The sequence below is a fragment of the Tamandua tetradactyla genome, chromosome 7, assembly GCF_023851605.1.
Source record: "Tamandua tetradactyla isolate mTamTet1 chromosome 7, mTamTet1.pri, whole genome shotgun sequence".
NCBI lineage: Eukaryota > Metazoa > Chordata > Mammalia > Pilosa > Myrmecophagidae > Tamandua > Tamandua tetradactyla.
Window position 1 is genome coordinate 5,051,515 of NC_135333.1, and position 16,803 is coordinate 5,068,317.

The 16,803-nt window shown below is 47.4% G+C and overlaps 1 long non-coding RNA gene across 1 annotated transcript in view; it reads right to left on the bottom strand.

The window, feature by feature from the left end:
- The window catches only part of LOC143689464 (uncharacterized), a 45,741-nt gene extending 35,487 nt beyond the window's left edge, over positions 1 to 10,254 (bottom strand). The window contains exons 1-2 of the long non-coding RNA XR_013178798.1: positions 10,170 to 10,254; positions 637 to 751 (exon numbers count right to left, since the gene is read on the bottom strand). This is a non-coding gene — a long non-coding RNA (uncharacterized LOC143689464). The remainder of the gene's footprint in view (positions 1 to 636; positions 752 to 10,169) is intronic.
- Between the last annotated feature and the right edge of the window lie 6,549 nt (positions 10,255 to 16,803).

Consider the following 16,803-nt stretch of genomic DNA (forward strand, 5'->3'; position numbering starts at 1 on the left):
AGGGTGAGGACTTCTGACTCATTAAAAAATAATGGGACCAGCTCTCAATTATCTGCAATAGGGCAAATAATACTGCAAAGAGAGGGAACAAAGGTTACCTGCAACCCTCCCCCATACTCCCAACCCCATTCTGAGGGCTTGTTGAAGTGCTTGAGCTTAAAATAAGGACATTGGCCAATTGTCAGAAAGAAGGAACAATTTGGGGTGCCATGCTAGGTATTTACAGACATATTGTCTTTCCACACTACCTCTGAGGACTAAATTCCTTGGGTACAGGGGATATAGAAAGAAATGGAATGAATGAAACCAAGAACTGACAGGGCAAAGCTACTGCATTTGATACTTGGGTAAGAGCTGTTAGCTGTGAAGAAGTTGGAGGAGGAGGAGACCACTTTCTTTCATCAGGAATAGCACTGGAGCTTGGATAAGATGAGGTGTTATACCAGGAAGATAGAAAGAGAGACCTCAGGGTGATGGCAGCTAATGTCAAGGTCATGTCAAAGCCACCCAGATCAGCAGGAGGGGGAGCCCCAAAGCAGAGGCCCCAGACAACATAGCAAAGGGCTCAGGAGTCACTGCCACTGAGGAAACTATATCCAACCAAAGGGAATCTGTGAGCCATTTCAGGATCCTTACCTTCCAGGGAAAGGGAGGGCTTGGCTTCCAGAAAGTATGCAGATGGTGAGAAGCCAGAAACTACTATTTTTGGGATTCACTGTGCTCCACTGAACTCCAGAGACAACTGTGAAAGCTGAAAAAAAACACGCAGGTTACCATGTTCACAAACCGGCCCCTTAATAGACAGATCCAGAAGCAGGAGCAAAAAGCAGAGCTGGGAGCTGCCTCAGTTTCCCCTTCTACAAACAGGAATAAAGGTTAAAACCAGCAGTTTCCACTCAGGAGAGGTCAGTGTCCCCACAACCAGCCAGGACGTCCCCATCCAAGCTTGGCCGTACCACTTTCACTAACTGTCTCCAGGAGCTATGCAAAATTCTCCACACTACTCAAATTAAAATTTTTATTTTAATTCGCTTAAATTTAAAAATAGAATGTTGGGATGGAAAGGGCATTGCACTAGGAGTCGAAATGTCTGGGTTCAAATTCCAGCTCTGCTGCTTACTAGCTGTGTGCCCTTGGTCAATATTTTGAACCTGTGATTTCCCAAAGGTACAAGGCAGTTGATAATAACTACCTCACATTAATACACGTATAAGTAGTCCGCAAGCCATAAACTTTTATGTAATTGCTAGTTATGCTCATTGTGTTGAGCTTCTAGGAGGGTGTGAATTACGAAATCCATGCACGGTAAAGGGCTGCAATTCCCGATGAGTAGGCCCTCTGGTTCAGGATGAAGGGACTCTCAGACCTCATGGTCAGCTTGACCCAGGAATGAAAGGGGCTCACGGACTCAGAGGGTGGAAAGGGACCATGGCCACCATTTGGGGAACCCAGGGCCATTTTGCTCAAAATTAAAATAGGACTACTCTGTTTCCTGGTCTGGGACCTGACTTCCCAAAAGCAACCCCATGAAAATAAGCTATGCCTTCATCACCACCAGGTGTGCTGGCATTTTCCCCTTTGAGGAAGAGGTTCTCTTCTAATTTCTGGCACTTTGTAGAAATCTTTTCATTGACGTTCCACTGCAAACTCACCCAACATCCTGAGGCCTTCACTCCCAGCGGGTCCCCATTTCATTCCATAATTTGCCACAGTTGCCGCTGCACGGACTACCCGTCGCCGCCTCCACCACCCGCTGCCCCTCGTCGTTTCTCGTGGCCTTGCAGCAGCACCTGACAACACACTTCACCCCAGATTCCCACCAGTCAACCCCTCAGCCTTTTCCTTCTTCTGGATTGCTGTTCTCTTCCCACTTCTCTCTTTGCCTTCCTGGTGGTTTCTTCTTCCTATGTCAGCCTCTCACCCTGTGAATATTCTCTGGAGTTATCTTTAACCTTCCATGCTTCCTTCCACCCCTCTCTACTCACCTTTCAAGAACCGAGGAACCCCTCTTATCTCTGCAGATGACTCCAAAGCTGCACCCCCAGCCCTGGCCTAGCTCCCAAGGGCTGGGCCAGAATCCTCCACCACCATCTTCTCCTGGATATCCAGCTTGACATACCTAAAACCAGCACACCCTCTTCCCTCCAAACCAGCTCCTCTCGTGGCTGCACAGTGCTGGCTTGCATGTTAGTCCCCCCAGCTTGACTCCTCAAAGTCATCCTAGCCTCCTCCTTCTCCCTCATCCCCACATCCAATTAGCCATGAGGTCCTGGGAGGCTTCCTGCATAATGTCTCTCATATATATTTATTTCTCTCCGTTCCCGTTGTCACCAGCACAGAGCCTCCAAAAATACTTCTTTCCCATTGTCTTTTCCTCTTGTGAAACGTTCAGAAGTGCTTCATTCAGTGGCGTATCTTCAGGACGTGGGTTAAGCTCATGAGCCTGGCATTCAGTTGCCTCCACCATTTGACCCAAATCTACTTTTCCAAACTTACCTCCCTCTCTCCTCCGAGAGCCCCTTGCCCAAGTCAACTATTCAATAGAGGCCTTGAACAAGTTTTGCAAATATCTGCTTATGCCAGTCTTTCCTCTGGAGAGCTAATAATAATAGCTAACGTTTCCAGGGCACTGTTCTGCTTTACACAGACCAAATCCTTTAGCCCTCACAACAGCCCTATAAAACACATGCTATGATTGCCTCCAACTTTACAGATGAGGAACCTGAAGCACAGAGAGGGTAAGCAACTTGCCTGAGACCCCACACCCAGTAAACCGTGGACCCGGGATTCACACCGAGGCCATCTGCCTCTGGGGTCACTGAACCAACCTGTTTGTGCAGCGGGCTGTCCCTTTAAGCTCAATATTTCAGCATTAACCCAAACTGGCATGGTATTAAGGGGATTTCATAGTGTCATTCCTAGAGGAAAGAAAGTTTTCCACTGACCTTCAGGCCTGTGAGAGATGATGAAACATTAAGTCATCCTGCCATTAAAATTAAGTTCAATCACCCTTAATGGAATGTCACCTCCAAAATAGCCATTAAAGGCACCCTGCCTCACTGTTTGACAGGGTTCAACGTATATCACCATTACCTTGTCCCTCGAATGGCCATTGTGTCTGTGGAGTGGGGAGGTCCTGGGAGACCTCTAAGAGTCACTCAGATCCACCCCGCAGAAAGAGATGTCGCCTGAAAGAGAGAAGCGTGCTGCTTCATTCCATGATAGCAACTTCTCTAGGTGTGGTTTGGATAGAGGCAAAAGCCATGCACAAGAGAGGCACACACTTTGATCTGTGTCTATACAGCTAAGGCTGAATTTGCTTCCTCACTGATAAAGGGGTGAAAGTATGGCTCCTTTACAAAGTGGACTTTTCTGGTCCCTAGACTGCCTATTGCACTCTGGCTCTACAGAGTGAACAGGGGGTTTGTCCCGAGGGTCCCCCCACCCCCAGGCTGGCAGAGGCCTATTGAGCACCCTGAGGGCCTCACAGGAGTGCTCACTCTGCCTCCGATTCAATTCATCTAACATTTTTGGCACCCAGGGCTTCCACCTGCAGCATGTCATTTGCACCTCCCGGCAATGACACGGGGTTGTTATTTTTATCTTCATTTTGCATATGAGACAAACAAGGCTCAGGGAGGTTAGTGAGTCGCTCTGGGTGGAAGTATGGAGGGAGACGGCTGGGATGGGGCGCTTTCTCCACCCCACTATGCTTTTTCTTAACCACCTCCATGGGCATTGTTTCTTTACTGTCTGTACATGGCGCTGAAAAATAGATAGCATTATCCCCAGTCAATAGCTGAGAAAGCTGAAACTCTACCAGATTGAATGAAATGGACCTAGATGGCCCCTGGAGCAAGTGGTAGAGCTGGGCAGGGGCCCCAGCCGCTCCACCTGAGCACATTGCTCTTTGCACATCCTACCCAACAGCCACCCACCCAGCTCTCACTTAGATCCTCCACCTGCTCATGCAGAGCTGGACACGCCAATCCCCAGAGCTCCGTCCTCCTCTGCCTTGGGTCAGAGGCCACAGCCCTATTTTCTAGCTCTGCTCTTGCTTGCTCCTCCCTGGCTTTCCCGACCTTCTCAGGCTTCTCCCTGGGTCCCAGGGCCCGTCCTCACTGCCCCCTCAGGATCTGGCTCAGCTCGTCTTCCCGGGTGCTACCTTCTTCTCCTGCGGCCCAGAGCTCCGCCCCACCTTATGCCTGGATCTGCCTTCCTCGCTACCGGCCCACTGCCCCAGGGTTGGGTCTGCCCGCCCCCCGGACCCTGAGTCTGCTCTGGCCTCACTTGGCAGTGCCACCACCGCCCCCACCCCAGCTCCACTGATTCCTGGGCACATCAGTTTTTGGTCTGAGCCTCATTTTGCCCACTCTGAGGTCGGTTCTGAGCAGCCACAGCTGGAGCTCTGAATCCCCCGGTCCTGGCTTCAGGGACTTTGGCATCAGTGAATTCAGGGAGGGTGGCAGGAACCTTTGTCCCCCAAACCCGGTGCCTTCCAGCACCTGGCCTATCAAACAGGTCCAAACTGGCAGAGACAGGCGGATGCCACAGGGGTCCCGGGTCCCTCTTGCTGGAGTCAGTCAACTCTTTCCTTCTCTTCCAGGCAAAAGCTCAGTCCTGGTCGACCCACAGTTTCAAGGGTCCCTTTTTTAACTCCCGAGTCCAGGTCGACTATGCTGCCCGCAAAAACGTCAGCACATTGTACTCTCCCCAGATGGGGCATTCCAGGGCATAAAGGTAACCTTAGTCCAAGGTCACTGTAATGGGAGTTAACACTCAGGGGCTGCTGCCCGCTGCCGGGCATGTGCACGACTCACTCAATCCTCACCACATTTCTGTGTGGAAGGAACCATTATTATTCCATTTTACAATGTGGAAAACAGAGGCTAAAAGGAGCTAAGTAACTTGCCCAGGGTAGCTAAGCATTGGAGCTTGGATTCAAATCCAAACACTCTGAATTGAGAACTCAATTTTAAGCACCACCAGTTATTTGTGAAACACAGTCATGGTGCAGAGAAAAGGGGGGAAAATTCCAGTTTGGCTACTTGCACTATGACACTGACAAATCATTTACTTTCTCAAAATACTGGTTCCCTCACACATAAAAACTGGGCTAATTGCCCGGTTACTCGCCAGTGTATCTGATGGGGTTAATAAGAAGTAAATTGCCCAGTGTGTGTGGAAGTGTCTAGAACAGTACCTGACAAGTGGTTGCTTTCCTCATTTCCTCCAATTAAGAAAGTCTTCAAAGTGAAGTGCCGCCTGCCATGGTGATTGCTTTAGTGCCAAATACTTCAAGGGGGTTTAAAAGTGTTCACGGAACTATTCTGGAAGGAACACTTCTGACCTTTTTAGAGGTCTTTAAAAATCATCTGACATGGAGAAGAGAAGAAAAATCTCCCTCAAGATGGTGATTGGATTAACCATATTTAATGCTGTTTTGTATACATAAGAAACCACAATGACATTCATATAATATATATATACCATCAAATAATCCTATTTTGTCAATAGTTTGGTGTTCTCAGGCTTATCAGTAAGCCAACATAAAGCAGTCTGCTTTGCTTCAGGTAGAGAAACTTTTCCTTGCTCTGAGATATGGTCTGCTGCCCTAAATTTCCAATCCCCAGAAGAGCCATGGAGATATTCTGGGTGATTCCGCTCACGTGTAGACCAGGCATAAAACTCTGATTTCTTGAATGTAACAACTGCATCTACCCTGACCCCTCTGCCCCACCCCGTCCTTCACCAACTGGCACAAATGTGGGGTTTTAGTTACTTTGTGGGTGGATGTGTATTGCACGGTGTATGAAATAAGGTCAGGATATTGAACTGTTTCCCAGAGATTCTGTGACCATAATTTTAATTTGTCTTACTCCAGGACCTCCCTGAATCCCCCTCTTTAAAAACAAAAAATCATTTATGGGAATGACATCACAATCGTCTCTAAAAGTATAGGGTTAAAGGCAATTTCCCTTTCCACATGCGATTCTCTCTCTTCGGAATAAATTGCCAATGCTTTTCCCTCTTTCCTTCTCCCTTCTTCTAGCAACCTTCTATTTATCCTTTAAGTTTGGAAGCGGCCTCCCCCAGGAAGCCTTCCTTTACCCCAGCTGTCTGAGATGGGTGCCCTTCTCCATCTCCCACTGTGCTTGGTGTTTCTCTCCATCAAGACATTAGTGGCTTGTCTGTCTAACCGTTCTTGGCAGCAGGGTGGTCTTGACCATCTTTGGACCCCTAGAACCCAGGCATGACGTGGTAGATCCTCCAAAAGAGCTTGTTGAATAGATGAATCGTAAGGCTGAATGCCATAATCCAAGCCACATTTTTTTCATTTGCTCTCATTCTATGCCTCGTTCTAGAAGTACAGGTTATGCCTCTAGAAACAAACAAATTCCAAGGGCAGGGGCAGGAGGCACTGCCACCCAACACGCCAGGTCCCCACCTCCTGGCGACCTAACTCAGCTACAGAGCAACACCCTTCCTGCCCCTTGCTAAGCAGTAAGAGTGTTGGCAAGAAACCATGCCCTGATTTGTCTTCTCAGGTCGTGCCAGCCTATGGAATTTAACCACAATAAGAGTGATGAATCTCAGAACAAAATCAGAGGGCAACGTCAATGTCTGGCCTGAACCAGGTTCAGGATATCAGAATTGCAGTGTCATAATGGATCTCAAATGCATCTCAGGATTCTAACTCTTGACAAATAGGCAAACATAATAGATCTCAAATGGCATCTAATTCATCTTTTGCTCTATGTATAAAACCCTACTGACCCAGCCGTCACTCCCAGTGACAGAGGATTTCAAAACCTCAGGTCTTGAATTTTTAAGTGGCAAAGGAAAAATTCACTCCACCATCCCTCTGATAAAAAAATTTTTAAGCATCAATGAGATGCTTATTAAACACAGTGCAGTACCCTGGGGACCACGGAGAATATAAAGATGCCAAGAGCACATCGAGTTTGCCGTCTAAAAGCTCACGCTCCAGAGGGCGTGATGAGGGCAGGTCACAGGCAGGCATAGTTAAGGGCCCCTAGAACAAGGTCCCCAGATGGGCATGTGTTGGGGAGAGGGTGCAAGGGACAGTATCAAGAAGCTAAGAAGCCGTGTGTGGGACGTTCTACATTTCTTCAAGAACTCAACCAAATATTGTGGTGGACCCTATTCAAAATCAACTGTTAGAAAATTGGGGAAAATTGGGAACATTTCAATATGGGTTGGGTATTGGATGATAGCAGGGAATGACTTTTCACTGAAAAATGTTCATTTCTAGGCCGAACAACCACAAAATCATTATGAATAAGAATTTCCGTGCTACTTAGGAAAACCATCGAGAATATAGGCATGAAATAACATGATTCTTTAAAATAATTCAGAGAAAAATTAAGGAGAGGCAAAAAAAGAAATAGACAAAGCAAATATGGTACAAGCTTGAGAATCACTGAATCTGGGGAGGTGAGGATGCATTGTACTCTGCTCTCTGCTTTGGAGAGTGTTTACAATTTTCTGGATTTATACAAGTGAAGAAATGAAAAGAAGGTGGCTGGTAGAGGAAGAGACTATTTCGGCTGGATTTTGGAAGGTGAGCAGATTTCACTGGTGGTGGAAATGGACAGGCATGTTATCTGAGTAGGGGAACAGCCCAGCAGCAGCCAAGTGACAGGAAGGGCTGGCTTGAGGCTCAGAAATGCTGAGTAACTCAGCTCACCTCTGTGCAGGTCAGAGTTCCAAATATCGAGCCTGTGTATGACAAGGGCCACCTGTGCTGACCTGTTTCTCAAGGATGTGGTAAGTGGCAATCAACAAAGAACGCAAAGGACTCTTCAGATACCAGGACCTGGATGCAGGTCAAGGGGGAGGATGGCAGACACTTTTCCAAAACAACCTGTTTGTTCATATCTTTTGGCCCCTGCCTCAAGGACAGCTCCTTATACACTTCACTGCTTGCTTAATTGCCCTGCCTGGTGGATCCAGGCTTTCTCTAGAGAAGCCCACCAGCCCCATGTAAAGCTCAGATTTTCCCTTTTTGGGGGGACCCACAGGCTTCTGGAGGATGACAGCTCCCACTGCACCACCTCTTCTGGAGATCATGAGGTCACCTGCCCAGTGGCCCATCCACCTTCCTCTCTTCCCGCCACTTCTCTGGACCCCTCCTCATGTGGCAATGTCTTAGGAAGGAAAGGGACTGCCTGTGGGGCTAAATCTGCTGCTGCCTCTCACATGTAAATCTGCCATTTTCCACCTCCCAGAAGCCACAGTGGGCCTCTCCTGGGGGTGAGGTAGGGTTTCGGAGCCTGCCTTCTCATGTCTGGGCCTGGTTTGCTTCTGGCTTATCCGGTTTTTCTGAGATAATGGAAAAACTAACCCTGATCATATCTACAAAGCGGACTTAGTGCTCACATCTTGGGGTAATTGCATTTGATAGCCTCAGAGTCATGGAAATTGTCTATGGGTCAGTCTGGTGAAGTGGGTGGCTCCTCTCTTTCAAATGTATCTTTACTTTGGCAGCCCTGGTAACTGCCTAGGGTTGCAAATTCAAAGAGAAAATACTCACAATGAGAGCAGGCTCTGAAAAGACTTAGTGGGTCAGTCTTCCTTCTACTTGGCCTAGCCTCCTACAGGTGCAGCAATTTTGGGCAAGGGCCTTAATCTCTCTAAATCTTAGGAAGATTCAGGGTGATGTGATACAAAGAAAATGGGTTTTGGGGTCAGGCCAAGAACTGAGTTCAAATCTTACCTCCCCAATTTACCAACTTTGTGAGTTTGGGCGGCAAAGTTAATCTCGTACTGTATTTCCTATTTCAGGTTTTTCTGCAGATTCAGTGAGAGTAATAAGAATGAAACACTTAGTGCAGAGCAGGCACTGAGATCCCCCCTCTTCACCTGCTCTTCCTATTCCATGCTTTAGCTGCCTTATCTTTTTTTTTTTGCATGAGCAGGCACCAGGAATTGAACCCAGGTCTCCAGCATGGCAGGCGGGAACTCTGTCATCTTTTAAATAAGGGAGTCAGAGGAGGTGATCACCAAGGTCACATTCACCTCTGACTTTCTCTGATTCCATGAAATCTCAGGGGTAGTAAATCACTGTCCTTTGTCTTGAGGGCTTGGGAGTTTGATGAGCCTTCATTCCCAGCCCATCCTGCTCCCTGAGTTCTTAGCAATACCATACTGGGCTCAGCTCGTGTTGGAAAACCATGAGAACAAATAAAATACCTGGGTGGAGTCTTGGCCCAACATCCAGACAAGCTCCCAGCATTCCCTTCTCCATCTGACAAAGGATTCTTGCTTCCATGGCACAACTGAGAGCTTCCTCTTCCTAATTTTCTGCACTCCTTCTGAGTGTCATTGGTGAGGGAGAAATGAGTTATAAGAAACTTGGGCCTAAGCTACTATCTCAGCTGGTAGCAGAGTTGATAGAATATCTTTGCAGCCACATACAGAGAAAAAACTCATTCCTTGCAGGCTAAGTCGCCTTGGGTACATCTGTTCCTCGAGTGCCTCACTTCCCAGTTTCATCCACTCTTGCAGTGTTGGGTGGATTTTCTGATGAAATAGTGGATTTTGTGAAAGAGTTTTGAAGGATGTGGGGTATTCTGATGACTCAAATACTAGTTTGGGTCTCCAAACCAGACTGCCAGGAAGGGGGCCCCTTTCACAAATTGCATAACCTCCTGTTGTCCTTTTCCCAAGAATCCCTAGCTGGCCAACCCATCCTTATAAAAACGTTGGGACTATTTCTACCTGTGTGTTAAACCTTTGTGCAATGGCCGGGCCAGTTTTCCATGGGAAACCACCACGTGTTTAAGCACCTCCATTACTGTCTCCTGACCTCTAGGCAGGTAACCATATGTCTCCATTACCAGACAGTCCCAGTTTGTTCCTGCTAGTCAAAGTAATTATTCCTAGCACCTCTTTTCATTCTCAAAAAGTGTCCCAGCTTGTCCCATAAAGCATGCAGTCACTGTACCTCTAGGCCAAGTGCCACCTCTGTCACTCTGCCACCTAGCCAAGCCGGGAAGCCTCTGCATTGACTCTCTATCTCTAAGGTCATTTCAGGGGGTTCAGCCCCGTGGAACATCATCCAACGCAGGCATTAACCCTATTTCACTGTTACTTTCAAGGTACAGAACAAAGATCAGAAGTTGAGCTGGCACGGATTTGCTTACCAGCTCTCCTCCATTACAGGACGCAGCTCTGTTTTGCAGCCCTGGTGGAATACTCTCCTTCACCTCTTCAATTCTCCTCTCGTCCAATTCTTTATCTGAATGTTTGCTTCTGCCAACATCAGCGTGTGGACATGCTGCCCCTCCACCCTTCACCCAGAGCTGTCCCTGGCCGTGTGTCTCAAGGCCACAGAGTGGCTTCCATCCAAGGAGAAGCACATGGGAGCCAAGGACGTTTTGTGCAGAACAGACTTGGGCTCCTTACCCGTGGGCTGATTGTTCTCGACTGCTGTCAGTCCATGACGAGAGAAACTTGAAAGAAGGCTTAGGATGCCACAGATAGTTGAGCCGCTATTGTTCTGCTATTTTTCCTCCTTGGCCAACAATTCAGTGGTTTCTTAGCGGTTGGAAAGGGAACAAATTCTTTTCAGAGCACTTAGTGTTTGCAAAGGTGTATAATTCTGTTAACTTCCGCATACCATGTGCTACAGAGGTATGTGACCACTGGTCCCATTTTACAGATAGAGAAACCGAAGTTCAAATAAGGAAAGAAGTCCCAGGCTTTAACTTGGAATTTTAACATTCCATCAGGCTTCCTTCTAGAGATAATCAAGTCTTTGAACCAAATTATTAAACACACATGCATGTACACACTCACATATGCACACATACACACACACATGTTCACACAGGCACACATACATGCTCACACACACATGTTCACACAGGCACACATATGCATGCAGGCACACACCATACACACGCACACACTCACACAAACTCTACCATTCCCAGGAGATCTGATTGGTCTCCTGCTCTGGTTTTACTTGTAAAACTTTCCTATTTCCTGACTCTAAATATATCAAGGCCAGACATGTCTCTCAGTTTCACCCCATCAGCCAAAGAAGCGGTTACACAGAGGCAGACGGCAGGGAAAAGCTCCACATGGGGAGAGGTGAGAGATTTAGATGGTCCTAGACAGAGAGGGCAGGTCTTTTTATTTTCTTGCCTTTCAGATGCCACTGACAGATTGCCACCCAGGGAGCTCTGTGCTATGACACGCTCTCGGGCATCGGGCATCCAAAAAGGTACAGAAATTCTCTCCATTTAAATCCTGCCTAAACTGATGGACAGTTGCCCCTCACTGCCAACCACCGCTGTGGAAACCCACCTCCAGCCTCTCCATGTGGGGGTTTGTGTCCATACCCCATGGAAATCATTTCTTCTAACTGGTACTTTCTTCCTCTTTACTCACTTTCAGAGTAAATTCTTGCTCCATTCCTCAGAGATTTAGATCAAAATTTTTATTCTATAATTACTCAAATTACGATATAATGATCACAGTAATATTACTGTAGATTGGTAATACAGAAGTAATATAGCAATTATTTACTGAATTCTCGCTATGGATCAAGCGCTGACATGCATTTTCACATGAAGTTTTCTCAGCAACCCTAGAGTGCAGGTAATATTATTATTAATACTATGATTATTATATCCACACCATCCTCCACTTCTCCTCTCCATCATAGAGATGAGGCAACAGTGGCTCAGAAGGCAGATGCTAAGTGATCGTGCCAGGATTTGGATTCAGGATTAAGTTGTTCCATTTTCCAAATCATTGTCTACTGTGATATTATGTTCCTCCAGCTCTACAACAGATCTCCGGGTCCATATTACTTTACAAATGGAAAACTACTACCAAGAGATCCTCAGAGTTCCTCCCCGACCTAAAAGTAGAAACAGGAAGGGGGGCTTCTGGAGCAAATCAGTTAGGAAATACTACCAGCAGTTCTCCAACTTCCTGGTTTCAGGAACCTTTTACACTTAAAATCATCGAGCGCTCCAAAGAGCTTTTGTTTATGCGGGTTATATCTGTCAGCATTTACTATAAACTAGAAATTGAAATTCAAAGTTTTGTAGATATTTATTAATTCAGTTTAAAAAACTAATAAACTCACTATGTGTCAACATAAATACCTGTATTTTTATGAAAAACGGTGCTATTTCCAAAAACAAACAAAAAAAATCCATGAAAAAGTTGGCATTGTTTTGCATTTTTGCAAATTTGTTTAATATCTGGCTCAAGAGCTGGGTTCTCATTTTCTTCTTCTGTGTTCAATCTGTTGTGATATCATTTATCACACAGCCTCTAGAAAACTCCACTGTATGCTCATGAGAGAATAAGAATGAAAAATGTAAATAGGGCCTTAATATTATTGTGAAAGTAGTTTTGATATCATAAACACCTGAAAGGGTCTCAGGACCACATACTGAAAACCACGATATGCTGAGTTTTCCTAAAAACACTGCGCACATTGGCTTGTAAAGACTCTGAGAAGTCCTGCAGATTTGCAGATGCAGAGAGCTGATTTGCAGAGACCATCTTTGTCCCATTGCACACCTGATGGCATCTCCTGGGACCGCCTTCCTGGGACCACAGTTTGGAAGCCACTGTTCTACCAGCCTCCTACCCCCAAGCGGGATGACCTTCCAGCCATTCAGAAAACACCCCTGCATTGCTTGGTCTTCATTGCCACCAAATCCCACCTTAGCCCAAATCATCAGCCCTCAGCTCCCCTTCCAGGGAAGCCACACGGGTTAGTGAAAAAAAATGTGGATTCAAGATTTGAAAACTGGATCTGCCACTTAAATACCTGTGTGACTTTGGCAAAAGTATTTGAATTCCCTCCATTTTTCTCATCTGTAAAATGGAAATAACACTAATAGTGAGGGCTCTACAATCTCTTTTTGAATCCACAGTCTAGAGAAAGAAGACCTTATCTCCAGTGCTACCAAAATAACCCTCTATTCATTTGAAGGAAATCATGAGGCATCCTTTGCTCCTGCATTCTTGGCTGCATCTTTTCCTGATATTGCACATTTGTCCTGCTTTGTTCCCTAGGTCTGAAATGCCCTTCCCCATCAGTGTGCCTGGAAAACTTCTATTCATCCTTAAAAACCCTGATTAAAGTCTGACTCTTCTGAGAAGCCTCTTCTGACTCATCTAAGCAGGGCCTCTGTTGCCTCTCTCAGCCCTCAGCCCTTAGTACAGGCAACTTCAGACCTCAGGCCCGGCGCTTTCCTCTTAGTAATTTCATTGAGTATTTCACGTGTCTCTCTCCCTACCCCAGCTTCGAGCGCCTCAAAGACACTGTCTCATTCAGCTCCGTGCAGACACAACATATACACACCCAAAGTACTTATTCAATAGAGCATGTCACTTCCTGTGAGAATATGCCAACCAGGAAATCCTTTAACCTTCCTTCACAAATGTCAATGATTCTGCATCTTGCTCCCTGATCCTCACCAAACTCTACTGCCCCTTTCAGTTACGGCACTCGTGGCTTCCCAGTCTTATGACTCTGACCCGGCCTTGGTCTGAGGCGTTATAGCTCCCCTCGCCTCTGCTCATCGGAATGCTGTCTTCAAGCCTGCTTGGCCTTCAGCTGCAAATCAAGAGGCTTCTGGGAGGCAGACGCCCCCGGCAAGCAGGGACGTGATGAGATGACAGCCAAATGACACAAATCCCAGGGAACAAGCAGGCGCCGTCACCCTGGGTGTTCAGACTTCAGGAATCGCTGCCTGTTTGTGGCAGCCACCAGGAAGCACCTGCATTGGATTGGTGTCCCACCCCACCCTGCCTCCTCTCCAGCCAAGTCCCACGCCAAGGGCAGCACGAGGATAAGATTAGGCAAAAGCTTTATCAGCGAGTTCCCCTTTACACCAGATTTTGCGGGCCTTGGTAGTCTCCGTGGGTTTTGAACGATTTTTCCTACGAAGTTGTTTCCCAGCAACACCCTGGGAGGTGAAGGCGTTCACCAGAGCTTGGTGGGCTGCCCTGCCCGGCACCCAGCTCCTGGGTATTATCCCTGGCAGCACGGAGCAGAGCTGAGAGGAAGGACAGACTGGAGGGGAAGGATCAGGGATGTGCGTTATCACATGGGAAGGAAAATGGGGATGTTAAAAACACATTTTCCACCACCTTCTCACTCCCTAAGTCACCTCTGCATGTTCTCAGCAATGGCTGGATATCTTTGCCTTTAAGTTCCATGTTTGACAAAGTCAAGGGAAAGGGAGAGATGTGGAATTTGTATATATGCTTTCTGACAAGGTAGGTGTGATTATTTACTATTTCAGCTATAAGCACCAAGGATTGCCCTCAAGGGTCTTGCCTCAATTAAATTAAAAAAGAATCTGAAATCATATCCCATACAATGCTACAGTCATCATATCGCTCATTCGCCCATGCAATACGTCCTGAGCACCTGGTGTGCTCTGTACTGGATTCTGAGGGCTCACGGTGAGGGGCACCTCCCCTGGTCCTTCATGGGAGCGCACAAGCTTTAACCAGATCATCACATGCACAATTTCAGGCAGAGTGAGTGCTTTACGAGTGTGCATAACCGGGAAATTTGGTCGCTGGTTGGGTCACGGAAGCCTGGAAAGCTGCGGAGGTTTTCCCTGGAGGATGAGATTTGAATTGAATCAATGAATGAGAAGGTGACATGGGGAGGGGGGAGGCTGGAGCCCTCCTGGCAAAGGATGTGCCCTTGGGGGCGGGAAGGGACTGTCACACAGGGGGACTGAGAGGCCGTGTGGCTGGAGTGGGGACCACAATGGAGAGAGGAGCAGGGTTGGGATTTTTTTTTTCTTTCTTTCTCAATGTAATGGGAAGTCATGGAGGGAGGTAAGTGGGGAATGACACGTTCTGAGTCACATTTTAGAAAGATTGGGCTGCTGTGTGGAGGAATAGAGGAAAGCAACTGGTGGAAGCAGAGAGACCCCCTGTTAGGAGGCTGTGTTAGTCAGGGTTCTCTAGAGAAACAGAACCAACAGGACAGATCTGTAAATGTGAGATTTATAAAGGTGTCGCACACAACTATGGGAATGGAAGAGTCCAAAATCCATAGGGCAGGCTGTGAAGCTTGCAGCTCCGATGAAGGGTCTGGATGAACTCCAGAGGAAAGGCTTGCTGGCTGAAGAAGCCGTGAAAGAGTCTCTTTTCCTCCTTAAAAGCTTTCAATTGATTTGGACTATATTGTTGGTAGGAGGCACCCCCTTAGTGGATCACAGATAATCAGGCACAGATGCAATCAAATGACTGATGATTTAATACACCAGCCTTCTGATTTATCAACCAGCCATGGAAAATTCTGGCAGTAACAGTCAGGCCAGTGCTTGCCTGACCAGACAACTGGGCACCATCACTTGGCCCAGTTGACACAGAACCTAACCGTCATAGAGGCTATTATAACAGGCAAGGCAAAAGATGCTAGTAGCTTGGACTAGGCAAGTGGCCGTGGAAGAGTTCCACGTACGTACATGGAAGGGATGGAGGAGAGCTCCTAGTGCCATGCTCAGAGGCACCAGATGTTAGCCAAGGACTTGGGAGAAATGGGCCCATGGGTCAGCCACTTCCTGCTGTGTCTTAGGCTACGCTCAAGTCTTGTGCAGGGGGCTGGACCAGGGCCTGAGACCAGAGCCTGCCCATCCCTAGGCAGGAGCAAGACAAGCCCAGGGCCTCACCACGCCCCTCCATGAGTCTGTCAAGGCCCTGCAAGACCAGAACCCCAGGGATTAGGTAATACTAGTCTTCATGCACTCTCTAGACAATGGAGTGACCACAGCCATGTGCACACAGAGGCCCCCAGGCAAGGAACTAGAACCTTCTCAGACCCTATCCGGAGAGCTTGGCCACCACAGTCCAAGAACTGAATGCAAACCTGTGCCACCCTGTTCTAGTGCCCCGACCACCTCCCCCCTCCTGCTGCCACCCCAAGCTCCTCCAGCAGTCTGTACTTGGCCTCTGGGTTCACCCACTACACTGTGGTCATTGTGGTGGCTTACAGTATTAACCCAGTTCTCCTGAACCTATGACCTTGGCATGGGAGGCAGGCACTTCCCTGCTCCCTAACTTTGGGCTTAGCCATATGACTTGCATTGGCCAAGGATATGTGGACGATCTATCAGTTCTAAGTCTAAGCCTGAAGTGTCTCACATTTCCACTTGCTCTTTTGTGACTCTGTCATCATAAAAAGAGGATCTCTTACCAGGTGGCTATTGTCCCTTTGGTCCAGGACTCAGAACGAACAGACATGAAATAAAATCGCCCGAATCAAAGTCCCTGACAGCCTGACCAGAGCTGCCCCTGCTGACCCACAGATCCACGAGTACGAAAGGTTTATTGTGGTATGGCATTGAAGCTTTTGCTGTTGTTTGTTACACACCAATAGCTAGCCAACAGACCTGTTTCCTTGCCTATGGTCTCCTTAAGACTGTGAGTTTTATGAGTGTTGGGACCACATTTATCATTCATCTTGTATCCCAAGAGCCCAGCCCCCAGCACCCAGCATTTGCTTAATAATTGTCTCTTGCAGATATGGAGGAACTCAGAAATGCACACCAAGACTATCCCAATAACCGTATGAGTCATCTAAGGATCCTCTGACCTAAGAATGACAGCAGAACAGATTAAAGACTATCCGCGAGGCACTCCAAGGACACACATGCATGCTCAGTGTCAGGCCCTCTCTGGGCCAATTCGCAAATCAGGCAACTGGGCCAGGAAATAGCCCATGGGATTGTATTTAGCTATCCTTCTGCTGAGCTGGTGTCCTCAGCTGCCCTCTCATGC